Consider the following 18,115-nt stretch of genomic DNA (forward strand, 5'->3'; position numbering starts at 1 on the left):
GGTGTTTTCTCACAGCCAGAATGTGATGGAGAAAGGGTCAGAAAGCAGGGAAGGATGGCAAGAAATACCAGTCCCTTGAAGCCTGATTTCTGCTCACAACACGTATATGTTCTGTGCACTTTAAAGTGTTAGCATGTGGGGAGGGAAAGGCAGGCACATTTCCCTTAAAATTGTTCATCTACATAGAGGGTGTGTATATCCATGTTCAAGTTCTTGAAACTGAATGACAACTGAGATTTTTGTCCTTTCAATATGGTAGGAGGGTCCAGATACCCTGTTAATTGCTCATGATTCAGTTATTTGCATAATGTGTGCTAAGTCTTGTATAAATCATAACATTACTTTGAACTAGGTTCTTAATCCCATCTTGCCAAGGACTAAGCTGAAGCCCACAAGCTCAGTATTTGCACAAGGTCTTAGGGCTGGGAAGAAGTGGTAGAGTTGAATGTCTTAGCCAGTTATGCTTGGAAAGTTTGACCAGTACCACAGATCTGAAATCCTATTTGAGGATCAAAAGCACTGTACAAATTAAATAGATTGAGACTTTGCTAAAAATACTTTAGAGCATTAGAATTTTAATGTTTATCAAAAGGGGCACCTGGGTGGCTCAGTTGAAGTGTCTGCCTTTGGCTTAAGTCATGATCCTGGAGTCCCAGGGTCGAGCCCCGAATCTGGCTTCCTGCTCAGTGAAAAGTCTGCTTCTCCCTCTGCCCCTCACCCCACTTTTGTACTCTCTTCTCGCTCAAAATAAAGTCTTGGGGGGGGGGGGATTGACCTTAGTCTCTTAAGAATAAGTGGTAATCATGTTTCACTTTCCCAGATCCTACTTCTTATATATAGTACCAGAAACTCCTTTTCTCAATTGCTGAGGTCACCTCTTGCTACAAATCAAAGGGTTTTTTTAAGGTCAGTGTAATGAGTAAGATGGAGTGCTCCCTAAATGTACTCAATTTAGCTAGCAGTCAGAATGGAAGCCATTTTTCAGGAAAAGATGAAGCTATGACTTTGAAGACTTGGCCTTTTGTAAAGAAGCTGTTCAGGAAGCTGGAGAAAATTCCCCCAGTACTGACACTTGAAAACTACAAAAGGAGCATATTGTGCCAGAAGCAAAGGAGAAATTAATTAGAGGTCTGATGGGGGAGGAGGGATTATGCGGGCTCTTCTGGCCAGTTAACATGAGAGCAGGCGCTGCACAATCTCTTCCTGCCTTAGCATTTCATTCTGCCTCTCTCAGCTTGCTATTCTTCTACGGGGCCAGAGTCTCATAGATTGGGTGCGGGGAGGGTATGGCAACCTCCCTGGATCTAGAAATAGAGAATTGATACTTTCTAGCAAGACCACATTGACATTCACACTCAAAGATGAGCACACAATTTGAGGAACAACTTTTGAAAATAAGACCTGCTTTCCATGAGCACTTTATAAAAGTTGCCCGATTACCTGTCTGTCCACCTGGACTCTTCACATATATGCCCCAGGGTGGTTTTACATAGCATCACAGAGCTTGGTGAAACAAGGTTCATACGATGATTTCACAGGAAGGGTGTTATATTTCTTAATTTATTTGCTCATTAGTCATGTTAACTCAAATCCAAGATGCTGTATTTTTCACACTTCATTTCTGAAATGTGTATTTAATTTCATGGGTGTTTAATTTTAATGTGTGTTTAACTTCATGATTACCATTCTTCAAATACTAAAACTAGGTGTTTTTTTGGTTTTTTGCAAAACTAAATTACCTTAAAATCAGTGGAGTTTTAGGATTTAAAGTGTTATTTTTCAGTGGTTGGCTTATTCCTTTCTAATAATTGTCCTATAAGAACAGATACCTAAAGGATTATCTTTTCATAATTGTAGCTTTTTATTTTTAAAAATTTTTATTTATTTGAGAGAGAGAGTTGGAGAGAACCGAGTGGAAAGCAGGGCAGAAGGAGAAGCAGATTTCCCACAGAGCAGGGAACTGTATGTGGGACTCAATCCAGGTCCCTGGGATCATGTCCTGATCCAAAGGCAGACGCCCAACGGACTGAGCCACCCAGGCACCCTCATTGTAGGAACTTTTACTGATGATTCATAGGGGAATCCTCTACAAGACAGTACAAACTTAGCCCCACCCAGTTATGTGCACCATGGAGGTTAAAGGGACTGATTTCCCAGCAATGCAGAATGATTCCAAACAGGAGAATCCGTAGAAGTTGAGAGGGAAAGCATTGGTGGTTTGATGTGATCTGTTAACAGAGTAAGGGATTTGACCGGTTTGTTCAGTTTGCTACTCAGGAGGAATTAACTCAGCACCAACTGTGGGGAGAAACAAGGATGAACATCACAGCCGGGCTTGAAAGTCTATAAAACAGCATCTGCTGGGCAGAGGCAGTGTGTGGCAGCCGGGAGGGATTGATGGTGAGTGAAGGTTGGGAGTCCTGCTGGCCTTTGGGCAGTGAATGCTGCAGGCCGAAGGCCTTAACTGCAGGTGGGGGAACTTAGGGCCCAAATACAAGTCACTTTTTTTTTTTCTTTTTAAGATTTTATTTCTTCATTTGACAGAGATCATAAGCAGGCAGAGAGAGAGGAGGAAGCAGGCTCCCCGCTGAGCAGAGAGCCCAACATGGGGCTCGATCCCAGGACCCCGAAATCATGACCTGAGCCAAAGGCAGAGGCTTAACCCACTGAGCCACCCAGGCAGCACACAAGTCACTGTTATTAAGCAATCAAGTCAACAAATGCTTATTGGGCCCTCTATTAGGTACCATGTAGATAAAATATGAGAAATAGCAAATAATGACCCAAGGTAATTGTGAGGTCATTTTCTAGAAACTTCAAAAACATATCCAGGCTAATTGTTCCGGGAGTTCGGAGAAAGGGGGCAGTTGTGTGAGTGCCCACAGGAATGTAGGTGTCCACACACCCCAGCACAGGGCTGAGGGCTGGAGGGGGCTCCTCACCTCTGTGAAAAGGGGGAGTGCTTGGGCAGCCCCCATGTGCAGCATCGGGAGGAATCCTGCGTGGCTTTGCTGAGCCCTCAGCCTTCTCTGCTTGCAAACCAAATGTGTTTGTGACTGTGTGTGCTCACAAAAGGTCTCCCTGACCGTACTGGGTGCCTCAGAAACGAGGGAGATCGCTCACTACAGCATTTCAGTAGAGGAGTCATCTACAAAGAAGTTGGAGACTATGCCAAGATTTTCACTGTTAGTTCTGAGCAGCAGAAAAAAAAACCAACGGGTATTTGGTAGAAAACTGGGGTGTTCTGTATCTTCGTCAATTACAGCCGCCCCTAAGCAATTTTTTTTTTTTTTAATGGAAAAACATTGGAGCACTTTAAATAAGTTTTTCAGGTTTTAGGAACTTAGTGGAAAGACCCAGAACACAGAACATCTCTCTACTCTGTGGCCTTTGGCACATCTCTGCTCAGACGAACCAGACCCAGAGCCTTCAAGTTCCCCTTAGCTCTGCCCATGCTGTGTCTGCAACAACAGGACTTAAGTTTCCCCCAGGACGCAGCGCTCCGGTGGCACCTTGCTCATCCACCCTGACCTGGTGGTGCTGGGTGTGGGGGGTGAGAATCTGGGAAGGAGACACCTCTCTTCTGGGAAGCCTGCTGCCAAACCTGCAAAGCACAGAGCAGATGCTGGCAAACAGGACTCGTCCAACTCTACCTGCAGCTTCCCAGCCGCAAGTGCTGGCGAAAGTGACCGACTTTGGCATTCCTCGCGCCCCCGCTGCCCAAGTCTCTGGCAATTGCTGTCCTGGCCCTTACCCTCTTAGTCCAGCTTCACGTTTATAAATGGACATGCTCTTGAGTCATTTAGACCTGAATTTCAGTGTGCTTTTTATTTTTTTTTAAAGATTTTATTTATGTAATTGACACACACAGATTACAAGTAGGCAGAGAGGCAGGCAGGAAGAGAGAGGAAGAAGCAGGCTCTCCGCGGAGCAGAGAGCCTGATGTGGGGCTCCATCCCGGGACCCTGAGATCATGACCTGGGCCGAAAGCAAAGGCTTTAACCCACTGGGCCACCCAGGCGCCCCTCAGTGTGCTTTTTAAAAATCTGCTGTGAGGGGCAACTGGGTGGCTCAGTGGGTTAAGCCTCTGCCTTCGGCTCAGGTCATGATCCCAGGGTGCTGGGATGGAGCCCCACTTCAGGCTCTCGGCTCAGCGGGGAGCCTGCTTCCTCCTCTCTCTTGGCCTGCCTCTCTGCCTACTTGGGATCTCTCTCTGTCCAATAAATAAATTTTTTTAAAAAATCTTTAAAAAAATGCTTCCCCTCTCCTCATACCTCATACTGCAACACCAATGGTCTATTTAAAAAAAAAAAAAAAAAAAATCTGCTGTGAAATGCAACAAAAGACAACCATTGTTCTGCATTAAAGAAGCATCATACATCCTTGAACACAAGTGGAAGGTATGTTTTGGATGCTGTCGACAAAGGGAAGGAAACTATGCCCCCCTCTCCTGGCAGTGGACCACCTAGTCTGACAATTGTTTTCATATAGCACGACACTTGAGCGTTACCTTCTCAGAAAGATGTTTCTCTCGAGCTTCAGCTACTCTCTTACTGAAAAACAGGCTGAGCCATTTGGCCAGGGTCACACAAGCTAAAACGTGGCAGAGCTCTGGTTAGAGCCTGGACCCTGTGACTCTAGGGGGTAGGGAAGGGAGGAAGACAGAAACTGCAGACAGGGGTCCTTGGTCCCCCCCACTGCAGGCTAAAACCACGGGGTGAGGGTGAGGTGATGAGGGCAAAGGGTCAGGAGCTGCAGAGACAGGAGACAGAGACAGGAAAGCAGCCAAGGGAATATTCCTGTCAGACAGTGGCTTCAGAAGTATTCCACTACCAACATAAGTGGCCGCAGGATAAAAAAAAAAAAAAAAAAAAAGACAGTGCCTACTAGTGTCCCCAGGTGCCTTGGTGGTGTGGAAAAGGTAACCTTCCAGCATGATTTCCATGGAGGAGCCCTGGGCCTACTGGCACACACCGCGGTGAGGCAGGACCGCCCACAGCCATGGCTAGGGGTAGACAGTCCACACCACAGGGGAGGGGACAGAGGGAGGGTGCATGGCATCTAGGAGAACCCAGGAAACCAGTGACGGCAGGGGTAGAAGGGACAGATCCTGGATTTACCATCTTATTCCAGGAGCAGGAGGCAGGCAAGGGAGCTGGAGGCTTATGAGGAAGTTCGGATCAACTGTAAAACATGGAGGAAGCTATTGGTTTATTGTACAGTTTGAGGGTGGCATGTAAGATGAACATTTTCAGCTACTTGTGAGCTCTCATAGAATCAATGTTAGAAAAGAAACTCAGCTTTGGAGTCAGGCAGACCTGGTTCCAGATAAGAAGTTACCACAAGTCTTTTTGTGAGATAAAAGAAAACCTCATTTTCCCCTGTTGCAAGCTGGAAATACAAGATCTGTATCCTTGAGCTTGGTGGGGGGTGCGGGGGGGTTGTTAAATAAGCCAGTTGAAGGATCGCTCCAGTGTCTGGCCCCTCCTGCTATAAAAACTGGTCTACAGTTTGCTAAGCAAATAAAGGCAGGAGAGTCATTTCTGATCAACTGCAGGTTCATAAAACATCTTTGGAAGAAAGCCTCACACAGGTGAAGAGTAAGGTGTGGGAACTCCTGCCAAAAATGCTCTACCTGTAAAGGGTGGGGACGCTTCAGGCATTTTCCTAATTGACTATAGAAATCACAAGTTTGACTTGAATACACTTCCTTCCTAGTAAATTTCCCTTCGCCTTAAGTGTGTTTCTGAGTTTTCTTAGGAAGGCTTCCAAGTGTTCAAAATCATCTTTAGAAATAATTCAAAGCCTCAAATATTATTTTTGTACCCAAATGGCATAAGCTTAAAAACTAACAGGTAGCTGTTCCTGTTAAAACGCTTCTCATTTTCACCTCCCTCAACTCAACACGAGATCTCAAATATTCTGAAGTGCCCAAGGTGTTTCTTCCTTTTTTAAAGTAATAAGTTGATAGCTATCTTTGAAATGTTAAAAAAGCAAGTGAGAATTTGTGAACAGTGTCTCTGGGTAAGGGGGTGGGGGAGCCTGGGGGAACCTGGGTGGAACCAAAACTTTATACCCTGTGTTATTTAAATTCGCGCAGGCCTAGCTTGCTTCAGTAAGTTGTCATAAGCATTTACAAAGCACGGTGGAATTCTGACATCTGAATCTATTCTTCTGTTTAAACATATCAGTCCCAGGAACACCTGCAAATCTGTGAATTTTATGTGTGAGTGGATAAGGAACAGAAGAACCCTGGAGATAGCCAGTTCTGGCCCTGATCTGTGATCTGTGGTGAGAAAAAAACCGTGTTGAGAACCTAACATCTGTTTCTGGTTCCACAGCTGCGGGGCTGAGGGGCCTGGGAAAATTACCCAAGTCCACTTCGTCCAGACATATCTCCCCCTTTACTAGCCTGAGAGTCTAGTTTCTGCACCACTGCTCAGCAACTGGAGTTAGTTTTAAGGCCTGGCCTAATCCCTGCCCCCTTTGGCAGGAAGTTGCTCTTTTCTCCTCTTGTGATAGTCTGCCAAAAGCAAAAAGTACCTGTTACAACCACAGATAATGGAAGAATGGCAGCCCAAAGGTGTGTTGTTGTGCAGAGAACTCAGTGGGGTCCCCCAAATGACCTCACATCAAAATAAATAAAATAGTGGTGCTAGTCCTTGATGTGGACCACAGATGCAATTCTAATATCAGGAAACAACATCTTTAGGAAACTTTGTGGAGCTTATGGGCCTGTAATGTTCAATCTAAGTAAGAACAGGGTGCTGGCTGGCAAGTGCAACCTCAGGATCCATCCCACACTGCTCCCAGCCCTCTTTCCAACACTGGCTGCTTGGAAGTCTCTCCTAGGCTCCAGCTCCGGAGTTGTCTATGGTAGGCTCTGGGGCGTCTTCCTGACCACACCCTCTGCCACGGCCACTGCCTGCTCAGAACTCAGCCTGGATAGGGAATCAGGCTGGAGCTGGACAGGTGACTCACATGATAAGATATATGGTCCTTAAGTCCAGTGGCCCAGCCAGTTTCTTTGGATTGCTTTTACAGTTTCTGCAAATGCTAAGAGTTGACTTTCAAAAAACATCCCCAGCTACCACTTTGCTCACCAAGCTATCTGAGCACGTGGTTTAAATTGTATCTCTAATCTCTAGCCAGAGAGGAGGGCCAGTGAAGCTCCCCACTGACCAGTCTCGGACAGCAGGGAATGTCTGCATTGGCTGCCAGGAACCAGCAAGATTCCTGGTAATGGAACCGGATACTGGCTTCTTCCCATGTGCCCTTGGAAGCTGGAAACCAGAGAGATGGTTAGAAGGACATTACGACATTACCACAAGGGCAAACACAATTCTGTGTATCTGCACGGCTGTCTCCACCAACAGAGGCTCCCTGAGGCCAGGCGCAGAAACTTCAGCATCGCCTGTGCACATCCTAGCCCAGAGAATATGTCCAGTTAGTAGGTGTTGATGGCGGACTCTTCCTTATACCTGCCCTTGTAAGATGTTTTCTTCCTCTGTACATTTGCTCAGGCTGACCCTGTGCCTGAAGCCTTTTCATTTCATCCTAAACATCTGTCAAGGTCCGGCTGCAGCCCCACCTCCTTCATGGCTCTTCACCGTGTCACACATGGCCCCTCACACACGTGTGCACATTCAGGCTTGTGTCCATCTCACCAATAGGAAGCAGACTCTGAGACATTTCATGGCAAGTGCAAGGTCACAGTGCTGTTAGATGGCAAAGAACTCAAACCCAGGTCCTCTGATTCCAGGCTCTCTGCTCCCTACATTTCGCGGATATCTTGACACTCTTCCCTGAGGCTTCGCAAAGGGTTTTATGGCCCTCCCAGCCCCATCTTAGGAATGATCAGGAAGATCTGTGTTTGATGGGATAATTACTGACAGTAAAAGTTAACGTTCAACACTGGAAAGTGGCCCTTCCCTGGTGGGAGTTTCCCACTCTGACCACTGAGGCCGGTGCTGGGAGCTCCCGGGCTGGGCATTTATAGCTCTGCGTGTTACAGTTCACTAAATACCCTCACATTCTTGAAAAGCTGGTTTTTTCCTCTTGGGAGCGGCTGACTCTACCCTTTATGAGAATTCCAGGGCTGCCGGTGGTGCCCTGCCCATTGGGAAACACCTTACTGTGTCACCCTATAAAAGTCTGAGGCAGCCCCAGGAGGACCTCTGCAGCACAGCTCTCTCCCCGGGACGTGAGGTTCTGGCCACCCCGCCATGAGGCTTCTAGTCATCTCCAGGCTGCTCTGCATCTTGCTCCTCTGCTTCTCCATCTTCTCCACAGAAGGTAGGGCCCTCTCCTGGGGAGCCGGCTCCTGAGCAAAAGGCAGGGCCTGGGGAGGTTGGAATCAGGTAACATCTGAGGGCAGGCCCCCCAGGAGGCAGGCCTGGGCCCGGAAAGACAGGCTCACCCTCCGAAATCTGTGACACCTCTATCCACAGTGGCAGTACCCCCTGATCTACATCTATAACCCCAGCTCCCCTAACACACACACACACACACACACACACACACACACACACAAGCTATGTAGAAAGTGATGTGTGACTGCAAGCACACAACTTCCCGGCAAGACTAATTCTTGCACCTGAATCCTACCTAGCTAGAAATGCTGGAGCCACTCTGCTGTAGGCATATCATGCTTTCAGGACAGGAAGTTGGAAGAGTGGACTGTCTGAGTCCGAACATCTCCAGATCTCATGCACAGCAACCACGTACAGCAGACGCAGCAGAGCGGATGCATGGGGTGGGGTGGAGGGACATGTTTACTGTGTTTGCAAGTAGGGGAGATAGTCCTCGCACCTCTGTGGATATGCATATTTTCGCTCTCCTGCCTTTCTTGTACCAAATAGCTATTTTGAGCTTTTTCTCTTGCCTACTCCACTAGATCATGCCTATTACTATGATTATCATTATTATTATTATTATTAGCAATTATGGTTATTTTAACATTTATTGGAGTTGGGGATACAGACATGTGTAGAGATGGAGCAAAACACACCCATACCTTCATGACTCAAGAATACCATGTTCAACATTTTATTTCTTTTTAATATTGCAGGCAAGCATTTTTTTTCTTGAAATTGATATATCTCTATATGTTCAATGCTGTATCTCTTTGTTATCACTGTATTATTATAATCACCAAAGATACTTATGATCAAAATTATTCTGGAAGCATTTCCACCAGAATATCAACAGCCATTGTCTCTGAGCTTTAGGATCATAAGAAGTATTTGTTTTCTAAAGTTTTTGCCATGAACATTGCTGCATATGTAATACAGAAAACAGTGATTAGAATTGCTCGTCAGCACCGTCCAAAGCAATGCAGTCTACCAGACCTCGGATTTGGGGCCATGTGAGAGGCTGCCACTGTTACCTTAATGACAGCCCGTTGAAGATAAGTACCTTTCCCCATAAAGTCTCTAGTCCATTTAGGAGCATCGCTGGCATAGGCTCCAGTGTGTGTTATTTAAGTAATATTTGAAGGTATAACGTGCCATCCAGTGAATGTGTTATGATGAATTTCATGCTTCGACATTTAGATGGTTCACAACGTTGCCCTGTTTTACGCCTGTGGTAAAAAGCATATCTGTAAAATCAAACATGTCTTGTATCTAAGATTATTTTCTTAGGCTAGATGGCCAAAGGGAGAATACTGAGTTAATGGGCATAGACACTTTGTGTGTGTGTGCACATTTTGAGCACTTTGAGCGATGGTGTTTTTTGAACAGGGACGTGAAGAAGACGGTAGCTGCACACACTGATTTTGTTCTTTTTGAAGAAAAAAAAAAAGTCACCCCCAGGCCTACCCTTCCCCCCTCGGCCCTCCCATAGCCTGGCCCATCCTGATTTTCCTTGAATAAATACTCCTGACCCCCGCACCTTGGGAGTGGAGGCATAATCAAGTCATTCCTTCACAGATCCCAATACCATGGTGTCCCCTAAGGTGCCCCTCTGTGTCCACCCTCAGGGAGAAAAAATTCTAGTCATCTCAGCAGGCCCTGGAAACGTAGACCATGCTGTTCCCGAGTTCCTAACCCTGCCCTGATGACCCGGAAAGGTAAGCACCGCACCCTATCCAGATGGTTAAGAAGAGCTTCTGGGGAGGCCATGGGACAGGTGGTACATGTGGGTCAGCCCCCAGCTGTGCCTGACATGGAGGGGCCACAGCAGATATGACCTTGGCCTCGTGGAACTTCCTGTCTAATGCAGAGAACCATACCCTCCCCACCAATAAAAATCAAAGAAGTAATCATCTTGAACAAAATACTTCTGTCAAGAGAAAGAACGGAATGCAATTCGAAATGATACCAGGAACAACCCCTACCCTGGGTGGGTGACATCAGAAGAGGCCACATTTGAGACCTGAAGAAAAGCAAGGAGTCAGAAGGAGGAATGTGGAGGGGAGTGTTCAAGCAGAGGAAGCAGCAGTCATAGGGGCTTGAGATGGGCAAGAGGGGGCCATGGAAGACAGAAGAGAGGCTGGTGAGTCGGGGGGTGTCCACAGAAGCTATTACCCAAGGCAAAGCTGACCTTGTGAGTTGCACATGAGGAAAGGTGATCCAGTAGGGGAGTGGGATTCACAGGTTCAGAGAGTCCCAGGATACAGACTGGAAGTGCAGAGCTGGGCTCCATGACAGGGTGAGGCCTGGAAGAACAAAACTGCCCTCTCCCACAAGGCCTGGCAGGGGGGCACTGGATGCTGAAGGAGACAAGCCCAAGGGGGGTTGCAGACCCCCGGTTTCCAGCACGGGCCTAGGCTGGGTGCCCACTGGTTCATGGTGGTCGCTTGGCCCCAGCGTGCAGTTAGCACCACTAGACTTCCGCTGGCCTTCAGTAGAAGGGCCCCACGGCCCCGGGGCAGGCAGAGCGCACAGGGGAAAGCAGCAGAGCCTTGAGCCACAGACCTGACACTAATCCAGGGCTCCTGCCCCCTACTCTCTGCAGCCTAAAGTCCCTCCAGGGGTCTGAGAAGGCCCCATTCCTGCTGGCTCCCCTGGGGCCATGGCCCAGGGAGCCCATGACCAGAGTCAGAGCCTCCACCCCACTCCCAGCCAACCACTGAGAGTCCTGTGCCAGGGGAGCTTGGGTGTGAAGGGGAAGGAGGGAGGGAGACAGGGTAGCTTAGTATCAGGCCACTTCTCTGGAGAAGCTGGCAGCCCCTCCTTCCAAACGGGCATCACATGAATTGGGGGCAGGATAAAAATAACCAGTACTCACACACTGGACCCAAGTGTGAAGCACCCGCCCAGGAGAGGTGAGAGTAAGTCACTGACTGACAGACTGCGGCTCCGCTCCCCGCTGAGGCCCCAGCCAGTGGTGGTGGAGGTGGAGGTGGAGGTGGAGGAGGAGGAGGAGGAGGAAGAGTGTTTCCATGAAATAAATAAGGCAAAACCCTAGGGAAGAGAGAAGTAGGTCCTTCGCTGCTGAGTGAGCTCATCCCCAAACCCCTCTCCAGGATGGACTCACAGGCTGTAAAAAGAAGTTAAGGATGTGCACACACGCACATGGACACACAAACATGCACACACACAAACACACAGTTCCTAGGAGAAACAGCCAGTGCTGTTTGTTTAACTCCTTGTGCACAGTACAAGGGCAGCTGTTTTGTTAGTGACTCAACACTTTAGAATAATCTAGGTGCATAACTTTCATGTTGACTCTGGATTTCTCTCTCTCTGTGTATGTGTGTGTGTGGGTATATATAAATATATATTTTTAATTAAAAATATATTTTTTAATTCAATTGCAGAAACTTGCAAACAACTTCGAACATAAAGAGCGTAAAGGTCCCTATTATATAATCTCATTTAAATCCTCAGAACCACCCCCAGGGAAGCATTGTCCCCCTTTTACAGATTGGGAAACTGAGACTCAGAAAGAATCTGAGGCAGAGTCAAGAACCTGTATCTATCCACCTCTTTCCACTGCAACAAACTGCCTCCTCCATAGAGAGCAGCTTTCCTGCAGTGAGCTCCAGAAGACACGCCCATGCCCAAGACCTCAGATTGCCCCAAAGCAGAACACCTCCTGGGCTGGAATCTCAGCTCCACCACCTGCTAGCTGCGTGCTCTTGAGCATGTCACCCAGCTCTGCTAAGCCTCAGTCTCCTCACCTGTGAAAGGGTATGATACTAGAATCTACCATGCCAGGCTCGGGTAAGGCGTCAGTGAGGTCATGACTATAAAGACAGGTGTTAGCCTGTGACCGAGTACCCCATCAACACATCCAACTGTTGGCTGTGGAGGAAGTCGGAGCCCTGCCAGGGCACCTGAAGAAGGAGGCCAGCGATTTCCACACTGAAAACCAAAGCCTAAGGTGGTTCCACCCGCCATTTTCCTGGCCCGACCCTGGGGCTTACACAATGCCGCCCAGTCAACAGCAGAGGTACTGGGGGAGCCACGCTCGGGGAATTTGGCCTCTCTACTCCTGTTCCCTGATATATGAGTGTCTGTACACCTGTCTGTCCGAGGAGAAAATAACTGAGTGTGCCGAGAGGATGTCCCTGAGCTGACACCACCAGCACACACGACTCTTCAAACGTCTTTCCAGGGCTTTGCTTCATATGCAAGTGCAGTGCTAGGCCTGTGGGCATTACTGAAAGTGGCAGGCACAGGACTCTGGGTCAGTTCCACAAAACCAACACCCAAAATCGATGGGCTAAATGAATAGCCAATTTGCTGAATTTACTGCATTTACCAGTTCACTAAAAAAGAAAAAAAAAAAAAGAAAAGGAAAAAAATACTCTTCCAAATATTTGAAAAGTTGTGTATAGTGTATAAATCTGTATGGCAGCGTCTTTTTTTTTTTTTTTTTTTTGATGGAGTGTTCAATTTGTGAGCTCTGTTAGAGTCTGAGGGACATCAGGGTGAGGCAGCGGCAGAATGACAGCTGTTTAGGCTGTCAGGTCACTTTCCATCCAGGTGTCCCGAAGCTGTTGATAAGAAAGCTCTGGGGGGAAGGCTAGGAAGTCTTTCTGGAAGACCCCTGGAGCATGAACATGTACCTGCCCCTCCCACAGACTGCCCGGGACCCAAGAGTTCCACGCCACCTTCCCTGTTTTGAAGACAAGCAAAATTACTTAACCCACGGTAGGGAGACGGGGTGGGATGGGCCCAGAGAGATTCTCCCCTACTATGGGGTTGTCCTTGTCTTTGAGAAGGAGCCCAAACTGCAGAGACAAAGATTACCCACCCAGGACCACGAGTGTGATGACTTGAGGGTTTTGGTGAGTTTGGGTGACACCTGGGTGGACACAGGGCCAGTACCATGGACCCTGGAAGGGAGGAGGTAAAGAAGATGCCCTGTCTATCCTGTCCAAGGGCTCACTAGATCAGAGGCTCTCACAGCAGTAGCCTGCTTCCTTGGGATTATACTTATGAGCCATAGCTACATAACAAAACACTCCCGGGGCAAGCTCAGGTCATGATCTCAGGGTCTTAAGATCGAGTACTGCATCGGGTTCCCTGCTCAGTGAGGAGCCTGCTTCTCCCTCTCCCTCTGCCCCCAACCCCTGCTTATGATCTCTCTCCCTATCTCTCTCTTAAATAAATAAAATCTTAAAATAAAAATTCCCAACTTCAGTGGCCCAAAGCAACATGTATTTCATATTTTCCACGAATCTACAGGTCAGCTGAGCAATTCATCTATGGTGATGTTGGCGGGGCCCTCTTACATGTTCAGGGGTTGGTGATCTGCGAATGTGGGATGGTCTCAGTCGGGCACCTCGACCCTGTTCCACATGGTCTCTTGTCCTCCAACAGGCTAGCTCCAACTTGTTCACAGAAGCTGCAGGGTTCCACCTATGTGAATGAGGGCACCCCAGGCTTCTTGAGGCCCCCAAACTGGCCCACCTTTATCTCTGCTGCATTCATTTGGCCAAAGCAAGTCACCAGGGCAGCCTCGTCTGAAGGAGCAGAGAACTAGACTCCCTATCTTGGTGGAGAAGATACAAAATCACATTGTCAAAACAGGGTGGAGAATTGCAACTATATTTGCAATAAGTCAACCACTGTATTTATTGTAGGAACCAGAGAAGAGAGTCTTGGGGATCTGAAGGAGGGGGACAGGGGGTGGAAACAGGGTTCATGGTCCTCCATCAGAAATGCTGGTGAAAAATCCTCGCAACATGATATTAATAGAAAAGATAATTTCACACTGTATAATACTGTGACAATCACATTTGGAAGATGAAAGTGCTTTCAAATAAGGGGGAAAAAATACAAAGAAAACCACACCAATACTAGCACAGATTCATGGTTAAGATATGAGGCCATGAATAAATTATGATAATTAAATTTATTTTTTATAGTCAGTAGCTATACAGCAATTATTGTATAGCATTTACATCTGCTAAATCACAATAATTTTAAGAGTTAGATGCTATTACTGTCCCCACTTTTACAGATGAGGGGCCAAAACGTAGAGAGGTTGAGTCCTTGGTTGACAGTCACCCAGCTATTAAGTTGGTGGTAAAGCTAGGACTTTGAATCCAAACCCTCTGGTTCCAGATTCTGTTTTCAACTCTCACACCACTTTGCACATAGTAACAATCTGGAAACTGAAGGAGAGAAAAAAAATAAAGAATAATCCCATCACAGCAACTTAATAACTCTTCTCATTCGTTTCTTTCGTTTTTATCTTAATGCAACCATGTTTCATTTTTATTGTATCTCATTTTTTTCATGTTAAAATGAACATTACATCATGAGCATTTTTCTTCCTGTTGCTACCTAGTCTTCATAATCACAGGGTTTTATCACCACTAACCATGTGCCATTGTAAGATACCACTACCAACATACTGTTTCTCCACCACGCAATATTCAGTTTATTTTCAGAAATTTTTTTTCTGGTATTCAAAACCAAACTATAAAGAACAGTTTGTTGTCGGCGGGGTTTTTTCTTGTGCATTATTCCTCCCATAAGTGGAACGGGTCTGTCAAGATGCAAACATAGCTTTGAGACACACGTTGCCTGCAACACGCTCTCTGGGAGAAGAGAGCCCGAGGGGTCTGAGGGCCTGCGAGGACATATAGGCGCACCCTCCTACCGCGGCCATCAGAAAAACGCCTCCCAGACCTGTCAGCTTCAGTAGACTGTGCTCTTGACGGAGCCAGTTTAGCTCATAAGCCGCCTTCTCTCCATCTTCTGCTGGTAAATCAGATTTCTTGCTGATGCTACTAAATAAACTGAACCAGTCATATTTGCCATGAAAGGTCCCTTCTGGGCCTCCGGGAAGGAGATAAGCTTCTTGCCTTGATTTTTAAAAACTCTTTGTGCCTAGAAATGACCTTACTTGTGTTGTCTCCTTTCTCCACCCCAACTCTGCCTTCCTCTCTGACTCTTGTCTTGTCTGCACCATCACCTTCCCAGGGCACCGTGTGAGGATCTGCAGACTGTGTAACTTCAAGCCAGAGTCCCGGCTTTGGGTGGTACCTGGGGCTCTCCCGCAAGTGTAATGTTCCCCAGACAAGGCTGCATGCAGCTGAGGCCCTCATGCCCAGTGCCCGAGACCTCCAGAAGTCTTGGGTTCTCCCAGGATGCTCCTCTTGAAGCTGGGGCTGATGGCAAAGATGTCAAGAGCTTTGGCCCATGGAAGCTTCTGCCCACGAACCACGAACCTCTTCTCTTAAAGACACAACATTTCTTGCCTGCCGTGTTGGACTGTATTCATAATGCCTTTTAGAAAAACCTGAACCAGAATTTTCTAAAAACCACAACATGAATACTAAGGTCAAAACTCTGGATTGCCTGTCTTGCTGTGGGACCTTGAACAAGTAAGTTAGCTTCTCTGGGTTCATGCTGGCTTCAGGGATGTAAAGTTCAGAGAGGAAAAAAACCCTCCAGGGAAGACCCTTCGGTCACCGGCATCAGTGGGTTTCACTACCCTTTTCAACCTTCATAGCAGTGAGCTGGGAGGTTGGAGGGATTCACCTTGGGCAGAAAGGGCCCTGAGAAAGTTCTGGAATTCCCAGAGGCCAGTCCCAGTTGTGCCACCAACTTTAAGAGCTATTCAGGTTCAGCCCACCTGGTCTGAGTCCCCACCTGGCCCCTCCAGTGCAGACGGTCAAGATTCCACTGTGACGTGGGGCGGCTGCAGATCCAGACACTTTCGAGCCTGCTAGGGTGCAGGGTAACAGGCCCCCAAGAGCAGAGGCCAAGTCTGCAGAGGCTCAGTTGTCCTGAGATATGCATAGCCTTCATCCGCCCCACCCCCGATAGCCCCCTTCCTAACTTCCTGATGTGAGTCTGCTGGAAAGAACACCAAAGCTCACAAATAATAATAAATAAATGCATAAAACCCATGGCACATCCCAGTTTGAGAAAGACAGCAGTGCGGCCTGAGCCTCCTCTGCTAGAGGAGACCTGTGCCCTGAAGCCTCTCCTGCAGGCCACCCCTTCATCACAGCAAAATCTAACTCTGAGAAGGAGGAGTGGGCACTACTAACAATGGCAAAACTCTTGTTCTGATACACCAGGACTCAAATCCCAGTCCTGTCCAGGATTTTCTGTATGACCCGGGCAAGTCAGTTCCCTTTTCTGTAAACTGCAGAGCCCAGGACCCATTTGGAGGGCTGACAGGAGGCTCCCGCATACAAATGGATGTAAAGGGCCCACAAAGGGGCTGGCACACAGACCGACTAGCTTCAGGAAGTCCCTGCTTTCCCTGCCCTCCCCCAGGGCTGAGCTTCTGCCCACAATGAGCCTGGGCTCTCGAGCTGTGACTCAGACGTAACAGATGGCCCAGGTCTAAGAGGCTTATCTCTCTGTAAAGCTTCCTTCTTATCTGATTCTCCCGGCAAGGTGAAAAACCCCTCCCCACACCTCCCCCATAGCCGTGTCTGTGAGTGCCAGGCCCACCAGGAGAAAGGCTGGTGGGCAGAGGTTCTCTGGCATGGGGCTCTGGGGACAGCAGTCCCAGGGTCAGCCAGAACCCTTACCTCGCCGTCAGCCAAACCTTTCACTTCCATTTCGGAGGCTGCATCCATGGGCTGGCTCCTTCACTCACTCACCCATCCCGGCAGTAGGCAATGGTCAGACAGCGCTAGGTTCTGAGGCTCAGACATGAACCAATGGGGTCCTTGCGGGCTGAGAGGCACTGGGGTGTGAGCACAGGGGCAGAAACAGAGGGACGCGCCCAGAGAGGGAGGGAAAAGATGACCTGACGCTTGAGTTGAGTTAGGGGAGAGTTCCAGCTGGAGAAGGGATGTGTGGGCGTAAGTACAAGCATGTGTAGATGTGTGCATGTGTGTACGCGTACGTGTGCCTGTGTGGGGCGGGGGGTGAAGAAGGGAGCAGTTAAGGCCAGGCAGAAGACTTGAGTGAGAATTCCCAGCAACTGGACAGCAGGATCAGGGGACAAAGGGAAAGCAGAGAATTCGATCTGCGGTGTCCAGACTGTCATTAGATGCTGAAAGTTTATCCTAAGGACGATGAAGAGCCGGATGTATTTGCAAGCAGGAGGGAATGCAGAGAGGAAGGGCCATTAGGAAGAGATGGAATGAGCTGGAACCAAGGCAGGGCCATCGGCAATGCACAGAGAAGAGGAATTAAAGGGTTCTGAGTACCAGCGAAGTGGCCTTACAGACTTGGTAGCTGGGTGGGCTGTGGACACAGGCCCACGGTGCACATTCCCGTGCTGGGACAGACCCTCACCAGGAACTCCCTTGACAAGGGGCACCACGCAGCTACCAGCAGGGGGATAGCTGACTGTTCCACATCCCTGTCCCCAGTCCTTCCCCTCTCCTCTCCATCACCACCAACCCCACCCCCACCGTGCAAGACACAGACAGATAAGGAAAATACTCACCCTAACTAAACATGTGTGCTTGAGAGTCAGCCAGGAAAAACAATTCAGAGGGTGTGTGTCCACCACTGAGCGAAGTCTGACCTTATGCTCAAGAAAGCACAAGCCCCAGGAACCTCAGCGTCCTTGTCGGCAGGAAAGACCAGTTTCTTAGTGTACACAAATAAAAAGAGGACACAGCCAGCCACTGGGGGAAGGAGGAGGGTGTCTGTGGGGCAGGAATGCAGCACCTGCAGCTCTGAGCCCCCTGCTTACAGGGAGACCAGCCCCAGGTAGGATGGGCAAGGACTTTCAG

The 18,115-nt window shown here is 48.2% G+C and overlaps 1 long non-coding RNA gene across 1 annotated transcript; it reads left to right on the forward strand.

Annotated features, from left to right (window-relative positions):
- Window positions 1–8,129: 8,129 nt before the first annotated feature.
- On the forward strand, window positions 8,130–15,758 carry LOC132015266 (uncharacterized). The gene is made up of 3 exons (XR_009403607.1): window positions 8,130–8,295; window positions 9,983–10,072; window positions 15,387–15,758. It is a non-coding gene; the product is annotated as an uncharacterized LOC132015266 (long non-coding RNA).
- Window positions 15,759–18,115: the final 2,357 nt, after the last annotated feature.

Source organism: Mustela nigripes, chromosome 4 (assembly GCF_022355385.1).
Source record: "Mustela nigripes isolate SB6536 chromosome 4, MUSNIG.SB6536, whole genome shotgun sequence".
Classification (NCBI taxonomy): Eukaryota; Metazoa; Chordata; class Mammalia; order Carnivora; family Mustelidae; genus Mustela; species Mustela nigripes.